This window comes from Ursus americanus, chromosome 16, assembly GCF_024610735.1.
Source record: "Ursus americanus isolate L20-20 chromosome 16, mUrsAme1.1.p, whole genome shotgun sequence".
NCBI classification, from domain to species: Eukaryota; Metazoa; Chordata; class Mammalia; order Carnivora; family Ursidae; genus Ursus; species Ursus americanus.
Window position 1 is genome coordinate 27,663,810 of NC_142142.1, and position 12,586 is coordinate 27,676,395.

At 33.4% G+C, this 12,586-nt stretch overlaps 1 long non-coding RNA gene across 3 annotated transcripts in view; it reads right to left on the minus strand.

Moving 5' to 3' along the window:
- LOC123787869 (uncharacterized) overlaps positions 1-12,586 on the minus strand; it is a 79,098-nt gene that overhangs the window by 13,140 nt on the left and 53,372 nt on the right. Inside the window, exon 5 of one of the 3 annotated variants that reach the window (XR_015726957.1) lies at positions 2,279-2,362. The exons of the other annotated variants lie outside the window; for them this stretch is intronic. This is a non-coding gene — a long non-coding RNA (uncharacterized LOC123787869). The remainder of the gene's footprint in view (positions 1-2,278; positions 2,363-12,586) is intronic. 3 annotated transcript variants of the gene reach the window in all.

Genomic DNA, 12,586 nt, shown 5'->3' on the forward strand with positions numbered 1-12,586 from the left:
AATACGTAAAATTTGGTGATCATTTCTCTTAACTGGCCAGGCTTAATTAATCTCCTATTGTTTTACTGTTCTTTTTTTAAAGAAATAATTAATTAGAGAAATAATGCCAGAGCAAAATGATGTTTATTTTTTCTTACGTACAGAGTGTACCAGTGACTTTTTTAAAGCAATTTTAGGTTTAAAATCATCTGATTATCTGGTCCTATTCTGCATATTTGAGGAAGACAAGATGAAGATGTAAACAAACGACAATTCTAAAACAAACTCTAAAATGTGAGTATTTGACTTTTGGTTATTTTGAACAGCAATTAATTTGCAAAGGAAAATCTGTTCATGAACCAAATAGTGCTTGATTTATGAACAAAAATCCTCAAGTAAAAGATAACAGAATATAACTCTAGGAACCAAGAATTCAAAAAGAATAGTATTGTTTAGGCTTCGTTTGGCCAAACATAATATTTATTCATATTTCTATTAGGCTATAGAAAATCAATGTTTTAAACTTTGTTAAGAATACATTGTCTAATATTTTACTTATGCTAAGAGCAAATTTTTTTGGAGCAAATCTAGTAAGATGTAAACCATTTCAGGGCACCTGGTTGTTTTAGTCAGTTAAGCAACTGACTCTTGATTCTGGCTTAGGTCATGACCTCATGGTCGTGGGATTGAGCCCTGCATCGGGCTCTGCATTCAGCAAGGAGTCAGTTTGAGATTCTCTTTCTCTCTCTCCCTCTGCCCCTCCCCCCACAATCTTCCTATTTCTCTCTAAAATAAATAAGTAAAAATCTTAATAAAAAAAGATGTAAACATCTCTGAACTCCTAATTGCAAAACTTTGGATATGACACATTAATATTTCTAATTATTCTTACTTTAGACTGAAGACAATAATACTGTCTACCTTATAATATCATCATGAGTCGTGAATGAGTCAATGGATGTAGTGCTGAACACAGTGAATGTGACATGGCTTATGCTAAATAAATCCTGCTCCTTCTCCTCCTCCATCTCTCTCTTGTTTTCCTTCTTTCATAAAAAATAATTTGCATTGAACTTCCTTTCCCCTTGTGTTCAGAATCATTATTTGAAAGGATTTCTTAGCTCTCAGTTCTTTGTCTAAATAACTTTTTGAAAATAATCTTCTGAGAAGGAAAATATAACTTATCATCTCAATGTCTGTCCATCACTGAATTTATTAAAATTAAAGGGTGATATCTTTTCCACACTAACTCAAACACCAGTCAATAAAGAGGAGTACAGTGATACAGATTTCTGCCTTAAAATGCAACTTTGCGGAGACTATTCAGATGTGTCCTCACTGGAATCTGTATTTGATGATATTTCTAAAAGTAGAATTTCAAAACTGTTCACCCTGATTTTTTCATGTGAAAGTTATTATTCCATTAAAGATTTGTCATATGTGATTTTCTATCTCTTCAATATCAAAATCATTTTGCAACATTATGAAAGCTCAAAATATATTTTTCCCTAGTCAATCTGCAAATGGTATTTGTGTGCAAACAATCTTGGATATCTTGCCATCACCATCTGAGGTCTGCAACCTTAGTATTACTTAATCCTATTCTCAAATAATATGAAAATATCAATTCTATTTCTGATAAATGTATGAATAATTTAAGTCAGCATAATAAATTTCCATTTACATTTTACAATGTTGTTAAATTCTAAAAATTACAAGTTTATATATTAATTTTGATCTTTTTGACTATTAGTGTTTGCCATGCTATTCATCTTTTTTAGATAACGATAAAGTTCGTGGAAATAGCTATATTAAATCATCTGCGTGGCTTGACTATTGAAGGCATAGTTTGATTTACTGACCATATAGAAATCCAAAAACTCAGTTTTTTCTATGTTCTTAACTTAAAAATAATACATTTGTTCAGGGGCACCTGGGTGGTGCAATGATTAAGCGTCTGCCTTCGGCTCAGGGCGTGACCCCGGCATTAAGGTATCGAGCCCCACATCAGGCTCCTCCGCTATGAGCCTGCTTCTTCCTCTCCCACTCCCCCTGCTTGTGTTCCCTCTCTCGCTGGCTGTCTCTGTCAAATAAATAAATAAATAAATCTTTAAAAAAATACATTTGTTCAAATAATTTGCATGAAACAAATATCTGATATGTACCGAATTCAAATGTTTTATCCAGATGACTTAAAAACTGCATCATATGTGACTCTTACAATTGATCTTTCATCTTTATTCAATAACTAAGTTAGTGGTGTAGTTTCATTATTTTCCAAATCAAAGAACATTTTTACCTTAAAAATAACTTTTCCTTTGCAAAATTTACACTTAGAAAGTGTCATATAGTTGTTGGGTCAACCTCTTCTCCAGCAACTGTACTGTAAATCAGAAAATAATAAAGTTAATCACCTGTCACTGTTACAAATGTTTCACTTCTAAAAATGATATGTGAAATACCTTAGTAATAATAATTTTTAGTTCTTTCATTTGTTCCGAAGGCTATTTGGAGAAATTACATAGATGGAGTTAGATCTCTTTTAAAAAGCTGTCTAAGAACTTTAATTCTAAATCTTAATGAATATTTCTTTGATATGATCAGAGATATGATCAAATATTTATTCTAAGTGATAATTATGACAATGAACTTCATTTTCATAAATATTGGAAATTATATGTCAATTATATACCAACATACTAGTGACTTGTCTATTATCTAGAAAATCTAACATCACCATGCACTAAAATATCATGCAGTCTTTTTTTAAAAAGATTTTTTTTATTTATTTGAGAGAGAGAACACAGAGTGAGAGAGAGAGGGAGAAGCAGACTCTACACTGTGCAGGGAGCCCAATGTAGGGCTTGATCTCAGGACCCTGAGATCATGACCTGAGCTGAAGGCAAATGCTTAACTGACTAAGAAACTCAGGTGACCCTACCATGCAGTCTTTAAATTCATGTTTTCAAAGATAATTTGATGATATGTAAAATTTTCATGACATAGTTTAAAGTATAAAAGTAATGAAAAGATGCATATACATGCATAGATTATTATATGGCTGTGTGTGTGTGTGTGTGTGTGTGTGTGTGTGACATAAGAGAGAGAGAAAGCTGTCAAAATTAGGGTACAGAGTTACTTTCTTGGGGTTTATTAAGAGGTGCCACTTTGATTCAGTACCCCCAATATCAACTCATCCTTTTGTGGAAAACAAACACTAGATAGAGAGGGTTAAAGAATTGGTGATAAATGTAAGTGGAGACAGCAAAAATAGACAATTGGCTTCACTTTCTTTGGTTGAGCATCCTGTGAAGTACAGGAGAAAGAATAAGGGCATTATATCAGCCTAGAGAAGCTTGTTCTCCATTTTACTGGCTGAACAGGGATGAACTAAGGGTTTCCTGTGTGTTAACTGAATATCCTAAAAAGTATCTGGATTTGAACAACCTAAGCTTACCCCAGTAGCAAAGATTTATGAAATGTGGACCTATGAGCAGCTGTTAAAAGTAGTTGGAGAACGTCAGGAAGAAGCCAGATCACCCACATTAGGGAAATGTGGAGAGCAAAAGGTTTTTTCATGGCCTTCTGAAGCTAATCCTTCAGAAGGATATCTAATCATATCCTTTTAACAGTCCCTATTGATTTTGAGCCTTTCTTTGATTTCTGGCATGAAAAGAGGTTCCCAGTTCACCTTTGTAAATTTCCTGCATCGGTCTTGGAATTAGTAATTTTTTTTTCAGGAAGTCCTACTGACTTTGATCTGAACTTACTTAGAATCCAAGACCAAGAGCAAAGGTGTAAGGTATCTTAGGCTGTTCAGATTGTTATACTGAAACTACCATAGACTAAGTGGCATAAAAAGGACAGAAATTTATCTCTTATAGTTCTGGAGGCTGGGAGGTGCAAGATCAAAGTGCCAGCAGATTCTGTGTCTGGTGAGGCTCCACCAGATACAGGTTCATAGATGGCCATCATGGTTCACAGATGGCCATCTTCTCCCTGTAACCTCACATGCAGAAGGAACAAGGTGTCTCTCTGGGACCTGTTTTATATCTTACTCTTTCCAGCAAAGCTAGGCATGATTATTTATTATGTATATAAAACATATTAATTGCATTATATGTTATTATATATAAATTATGAGTTTATACTGAAACCTTAGATCCCTTTCCAGTACCACATGATTCTTCCCTTATAACCCCCTATTGCACTTTTGTATTCCCTTCTCCCACACTGGGAATTCTGGCTGCCAATGACTAATTAAAGTTTAATATTTTTTTGTAGTTCTTTTAAATTTTTATAGTCAGTGTCTATATTTACTTGGATTAGTAAAAATTATTTGGATTAACTTTACTTCTTCCTTAGTGGATATGTTAATAATGTGATATATTGCTGTATTAATATATTTCTTTTTAGAAGTCAAAAACATAAGAAAAGGTATACTTTAAAAAGTGGCACTCACTCATGTAACTGATACTACTCATCTTCTCTAGGCAACCAAATTAATGGTGTATGCTTATCTTTATTTCCTTTTTTTTTCTTTTTCTACAAAAGTAAGCAGAATTTCCCTCTTCTTCCCTAAAATATGGCATGTATCGTTTGTTTTTGTTTTTTTTTTTTTTGTTTTTTTAATAGGCTTTATTTTTTAGAGCAGCTTTAGGTTGAAAGCAAAATTGAGTGGAAAGTACAGAGTTCCTATGTGTCTTCTGGCCCCACAAATCTCCCCTACTATCAGCATCCTGGACCAGAGTGGTACATTGTTGCAGTTGATGAAACTACAGATACATCATTTTCACCTTCAATCCATAGATTACATTAGTGTTCACTCTTAATGTTACACATTCTGTGGGTTTTGACAACTATATAAAATGATATATATCCACTATTATAGTATCACAGAGTAGTTTCACTACCCTAAGAATTCTCTGTCCTCTGCCTATTATCCCTCCATCCCATTAACCCCTGAAAACTACTGATCTTTTCATTGTCCCCATAGTTTTGGCTTTGCTTCTCCAGATTGTCATCTATAGTCACATAGTAGCATTTTTAGATGGCTTCATTCACTTAGTAATAAACATTTAAGTTTTTTCCATGTTTTTTATTCTACGTATTTTTTATGGCTTGTTAGAATTTTTTTTAATCACTGAATGATATTCCATTGTCTGGACACACTACAATTTCTTTATCCATTCATCTACTGAAAGACATCTTGGTTATTTCCAAGTTTGGTAATTATGGACAAAGCTGCTATAAACCCAAGTGCATGTTTTTATGCAGATATACTTTGTCTATTATTTTAGGCAATTACCTAAGGGAATGATTGCTGGATCATATAGTAAGAGTATGTTTACTTTTGTAAGTCTTCCAAAGTGGTAGTACCATTTTGTATTCCCATCAACAATGAGTGTTTCTATTCCTCTTCATTTTGCTTTCTTACTTGGCAATATATTCTATAATCACTCCATATTAGCTTTTAGAGATTCTTTTCTTATTTATTTTTACAGGTCCATAACATTTCAGTGTATGAGTGCACATAGCTTATGTCTATTTAACCAATGTAGTGTGTGTGTTAGTGTGTTTGTGTATGTTATGTGTGTAAGTACTTCACAAAGTAGGCAAAATTAATTCCAGGGAAGTAGATAAGTGAAGATGTTTATCTTAATATAGGATGAAACTGTTCATGACTCAAATGCCACCTGAATCAAAAGTTGTTCCAAGGAAGTTTGCATATATCCATCATGCACTGACTCTCCACTACCTCTTCTCCTGATATAATATCTGTAAGACTTGATTGATATTTTTTATTCCATTTCAGTCTCCATCAGACTTTTTCATTCTAAATAACTTATAGTTTTCCATATATGGTCAAACAGTGACATGTCTGTAGATTATTCTGTTTCACTGAAATTATGTTGTTATTTTCCTTCTTGTTGTTAGTTGCAGAGACTCAGATCTTTCTACTGATTTACAGTTACTCGATGGCAAACAATCTGCCGTCCTGTACTTGTTTGCACATACTGCATTATATCTGTGACTTGGGACCCTTAGTAGTTAGGTTCATTTTTTCCCGCTTAATTTTCTCCATATCTCTCTTTTTCCTAAGTAAATGGAAGATTATTTATAATTTTAATCAGAAAAAATTTCAATTGTATTTGAGTGCTCTCTGTTACTTACAGGTACATTTATCTTTATGAACTGTTAAAGGTGAATGGAAAGGTAACTTAAATATCTTTTTTTTTTTCTGAACAAGGTTTTGTTTTGTTTTGTCTGGTCCCAATTGGTGTTGTTTCAAGTATTATGCTATGGGGAACTATGCACATGATAGCCACTGCTCTGAAGTTAAATAATGTGGAAAACAATCAACAATGTTATTTGTATGTATGGTATGTTGGGCAGGGTGAAATACCAAAATACAGAAGTCTTCCTCCCTTCTTCCCTCCCTTCCCTCCTTCTTTCCTACCTTCCCTTAGTTTTTCTGTCTCCCATATATTTATTCTTTAAGTGTTTATTCCTCAAATATATACTATTCACAAGGCACTGTGCAAGATGTCTCAATTAGGTAATTCTTTTATGGATTTTAAACATCCATGTTAGATCATATTTTCAACATCGAATGAAAGACGTTTATCGTGTTGTGTTCCTTAAATGGATTTCAACTGAGAATATAACAAATCATATTATAATATCTATCTCAATGAATTTACAGACTTGAAACTATAATGGAACTTTTATTTGGCATTATAACGTAAAAGAGTACATGAATTATTAGCCTAAATTTTTATATATACATACGTCATACAAAATATGGAAATTTTACCTGAGAGGAAATTTACTATATAATGAAAATGTATTTCCTCAAATCAAGTTTAGTGAATCAAGCCCAAGGCTTCTTGCTTCAATTTTCATTTATTTTCCTTATTGTTGCCATTCACAGCAGGAAAAAAAATGTCCCATAAGCACAGGACCATTAAGTAAAAACCATTTCATTGAAAAACCTGTCCTTAAAAAGGATTATCTGATCTACAATTTGGGATTCTGCATGTTGTTAGATAATTAAGGTCCAAATCTCAGTAAGCAACTTTTTTCTAAACGCATATAGGAATATAAAAACGTAAATAACGACGAAACAACAACAACAACAACAGAGAATATCATGATTCAGAAAAACAGTACAATGAGGACTGAATAGTCTCCTGACCAACAACATGATTGTTTTGCCAAAACATGATTGTTTTTCTCTAGGGAAAATCACTTCAAATTGTCAAAGATCTATCACCAAAAAATAAATTATTTATTTTTGCCAAACATGATTGTTTTTCTCTAGGGAAAATCACTTCAAATTGTCAAAGATCTATCACCAAAAAATAAATTATTTATTTCATGCATTTATTATTATAATATATGCATTTAATACCCAAGCTGTGCAGACTGAGTTAATTGATATGATGTGTGCATACTGGGTCCCTCTTCACAAAAACAAGTGTGATTTTTTTCTATCAATTGCCTATACGTGTAGTGCATCATCTCAGATCAAGGATAATAAATATGGCAGTAGTAGATTATTAGCCTGCAACAGTAACAGGACAATCATCAGAGTCCTCCTAAATTGCATAAGACAAAAGGATAGTGTGATGTAGTATATCAAACTGTATTTGTAACCAGACTGAATTGGGTTTAACATCTTGCTCTTCATATTACTGTCTCTCTACCCTGGGCCATCTATATAATTTCTCTCCAATCTAATTTCTTTTAAATGTAATATAGAAATAAACACATCCACATTGCAAAAATTAATTAGACAATGATTAGCGTTTCAAATTCTGGTGACACTGGTGTCATATGTTCATAGCTGCCATCACTAATCTCAGCCACCTCACCTTTCTCTATTTTCATTAATAAATACCAAACCTTTCCAATTTCTATTTATGTCCCTTTTATTTTTATAATTTGAAGTTTTTAGCCTATCTTACATATAGATTTGAAAGTGTCTCACATTCTATGTTTTTCATTTTTTTATTTATTTGTACCTATAACCTAGCTTCACTTAGGATTGAATACGAAGTGGGTATAGGTGATGATAAGTAGATCAAACCTAATTATACTTGCATACTTAATTTATCCAATAGCAAATTTCAAAAAATATATAATTTGATCCTCAAAGTGATTCTCACCATCACCGCCATGATCCACTGACACTTAATTCGCACACTAATCTAAAACTCTAATTCTAGCTGTTTTTCCTTTTGCGGAATATTCTCAACAGCATTGTAAATTTTGAGTTCCTGTACTATTCTTTCATTTGGGGTATGTCTTCAGAGATTCAGTCAGTTTGTAAATATTCCCATATAATCTTAATTTATATCAATCAAATAATCTGTGGGTAGTCCAACACTGTAAGTATATATTTGGAACTATTTCTTGCTTACCTTCAATGTATTATGTATGGTGCTGGATGATACAGTCCCTTAATGGAGATGATATGGCAAGGGCTCAATTATCAAGTCAAAATCTTAACTACATAGATTCCAGTATCTTTTAATCTGAAACATGATGCTAATAGTTAATCAAGGAAGAGAGAAAGTGGCCTAGAGATCCCCTACACTTTTGAGGAAATAGAACATTATGCAACTCTAAAAGAAGATAGAGCCCAAATTGTATTTTGTCTTCATTGCTTTCTAAGTCTTTTCAGTGTCTAATTTTAACAAAGTTATATGAGTGTATTTATGGTCAGTTATTTCTGCAAGGATTTTAATGAACAAAGCTCCTCTATTTCACTTTTTTTTGTTTTTGTTTTCCATTTCACTCTCACCAGAGGTGAATACTTTTAATGTCTTTTAGGCAATTATTTTGGTATTTACATATATGCCCCTGAAAACACAAACTTATGTTTCTTCCTTAGACTTTTTGGTTTAAGGCATGAATTACTTGCTCCTAGTATGGAACAAACATGTTTCCATAGACACACCCTTCCCCCAACCTCACTCACCACACATGCATACTTTCCCCATTCACTTATCCTTGAAACATGGTTGTGCTGTAATTTTGGCTTGACTAACATTTGTTGTTTAATTTGCTATAACTGAATTGTATTTACATCTAAGCCATTTAGTTAACTATAACTAACCTTTCTTTCTACACCACTTTTTGTTTCTTGGAAGCTAGTCATTTGTATGATTTTCATTAACTTTGTTTTCCATGTAGTTTGCATTAAAAAAAGAAGAAAGAAGAAAGAAAGAAAGAAAGAAAGAAAGAAAGAAAGAAAGAAAGAAAGAAAGAAAGAAAAGAAAGAAAGAAAGAAAAAAGAAAGAAAGAAAGAAGAAAAAGAAAGATATCAACAAAAAAATCCTCAGTTATCTAAATATGCCCTTGAAGTTTGGACATATCATGTGTCTCACCAACTAATATTCCTACGAAAGTCCTCTCTGGAGACTATAATCCCACTCCAAACAGATTTGTTGGCCTTCTCCATCTGTTGCACATGGATCCTTCTAAAGGGTTCCTTTACCCCCTCTTTGTTTTTGAGTCTCCTGTGTCTGCGTATTCTGTTTCTCTTGATTTTCTCACTTGTTGGTAAATTACATCCTCCAATAATCTTTTATTATTTTCTTGTTCTTTTTAGATATGGTATATATTAAAATGACTTTACTGTCACATATGTTTGGGCCAGAAATAGAATTTTAGTTTGTATATCTTTTCTTCAGAATTTTGAAGGAATTAACTCACAAAATTATATTTCCAATTTTGTCATGAAAATGTAGTTCTTATTACTGAGCTACTTTATGTAGGTTTGTCATATGCCCCACTTTGCTGGGTAGTCTCCTTTTATACATGTTTTTACAGCATAATTATTAATAGTACCCTACTTCATATCAAAGAGGCCTGTATCATTTAATAAATTATATGGTTACTCTGTTTATATGTAACCTTTTGTTGGTCTGCAATGTTTTAATTCTTCTCTTTATTCCATGTGTTCTGTAATTTTGTGATTATATAATCTGTTTTCATTCATAACTCCAAGTGTTATTTGGGAAAGGAAACAGGCATCAAAGTGCAGGAGGTCCAGAGAACCCCCCTCAAATCAATAAAAACAGGTCAACACCCTGGCATAAATAGTGAAACTTACAAATCTCAGAGACAAAGAGAAAGTCCTTAAATCAGCTCAGGACAAGAGGTGTGTAAAATACAAGGGTAGAAACATTAGATTGGCAGCAGACCTATCCACAGAGACTTGGCACACCAAAAAGGATTGGAATGATATATACAGAGTGCAAAATGAGAAAAATAAGCAGCCAAGAATACTTTATCTAACTAGTATGTCATTCAAAATAGAAGGAGTGATAATAAACTTCCAGGACAAACAGAAACTTAAAGAATTTGTGATCACCAAACCAGCCCTACAAAAAATATTAAAAGGGATCCTCTAAGCAAAGAGAGAGCCCAAAAGTAACATAGACCAGAAAGGAACAGAGACAATCTACAGAAACAAGGACTTTACAGGCAATACAATGGCACTGAATTCTTATCTTTCATAATTACTCTGAATGTAAATTGGCTAAATGCCCCAATCAAAGACACAAGGTATCAGATTGGATAAAAAACAAAGACCCATCAATATGCTGTCTGCAAGATACTCATTTTAGACCCAAAGACACCTCCAGATAGAAAGTGAGGGGATAGAGAACCATATATCATGCTAATGGACCTCAAAAGAAAGCTGGGGTGGCAATCCTTATATCAGACAAATTAGATTTTAAAACAAAGTCTGTAATAAGAGTTAAGGAAGGACACTGTATCATAATTAAAGGGTCTATCCAACAAGAAGATCTAACAATTGTAAATATTTATGCCCTTAACATGGAAATAGCCAAATACATAAGCCAATTAATAACAAAATCAAAGAAACACATCAATAATAATAAAATAATAGTAGGGGATTTTAACACCACCCTCACTGCAACGGATAGATCATCTAAGCAGAAGATCAACATGGAAATAAGGGCTTAGAATAACACATTGGATCTAATGGACTTCAGAGATATATACAGAACAATGCATCCTAAAGCAACAAAATACACATTCCTCTTGAGTGCACATGGAACATTCTCCAGAATAGATCACGTAGTATAGGTCACAAATCAGGTCTCAAACAGTACCAAAAGAATGGGATTATTCCCTACATATTTTTGGACCACAATGCTTTGAAACTGGAACTCAATCAAAAGAGGAAAGTTGGAAAGAACTCAAATGTATGGAAGCTAAAGAGCATCCTACTAAAGAATGAATGGGTCATTACAGAAGAATTTCATGAAGAAAAAATTCATGGAAACAAATGAAAATGAAAACACAACTGTTCAAAACCTTTGGGATGTATCAAAGGTGGTCCTAAAAGGGAAGTATACAGCACTACAAGCCTCTCTCAAAAAAACAAGAAAGTTCTCAAACACACCACCTAACCTTACACCTAAAGGAGCTGGAGAAATAATAGCAAATAAAGCTTAAACCCAGCAGAAGACAAGAAATAATAAATATTAGAGCAGAAGTCAATGTAATACAAACCAAAAGAATAGTAGAACAGATCAATGAAACTAGGATCTAGTTCCTCGAAAGAATTAATAAGATTGATAAACTCCTGGCCAGACTTATCAAGAAGAAAAGAGAGAGGACCCAAATAAATAAAATCATGAATGAAAGAAGAGAGATTATAACCAACACCAAGGAAATACAAACAATTATAAGAACATATTATGAGCAACTATATGCCAACAAATTAGGCAATCTGGAAGAAACTGATTCATTCCTAGAAACGTATGTATAAACTACCAAAACTGAAACAGGAAGAAATAGAAAACCTGAGCAGACCCATAACCAGCAAGGAAATTGAAGCAGTAATCAAAAATCTCCCAACAAACAAGAGCCCTGTGTAGCATGGCTTCCCAGGGGATTCTATCAAACATTTAAGGAAGAATTAATACCTATTCTTCTGAAGCTGTTTCAAAATATAGAAATGGATGAAAACCTTCCAAGCTCTTTCTATGAGGCCAGCATTACCTTGATCCCAAAACCAGACAAAGACCCCACCCAAAAGGAGAATTACAGACCAATATCCCTGATGAACATGGATGCTGAAATACTCACCAAGATACTAGCCAATAGGATCCAACAGTACATTAAAAGGATTATTCACCACAACCAAGTGGGATTTATTCCTGGGATGCAAGGTTGGTTCAACCTCTGCAAATCAATCAATGTGATACAATACATAAACAAAAGAAAGGACAAGAACCATATGATCCTCTCAATAGATGCAGAAAAGTATTTGACAAAGTACAGCATTCTTTCTTGATTAAAACTCTTCACAGTGTAGGGATAGAGGGAACACACCTCAATATCATAAAAACTCTCTTTGTAAAGCCCATAGCAAATATCATTCCCAATGGGGAAAACTGAAAGCTTTTCCCCTAAGGTCAGGAACATGACAGGGATGTCCATTATCACCACTGCTGTTCAACGTAGTACTAGAAGTCCTAGCCTCTGCAATCAGACAACAAAAAGAAATAAAAGGCATCTGAATCAGCAAAGAAGAAGTCAAACTCTCTCTCTTTGCAGA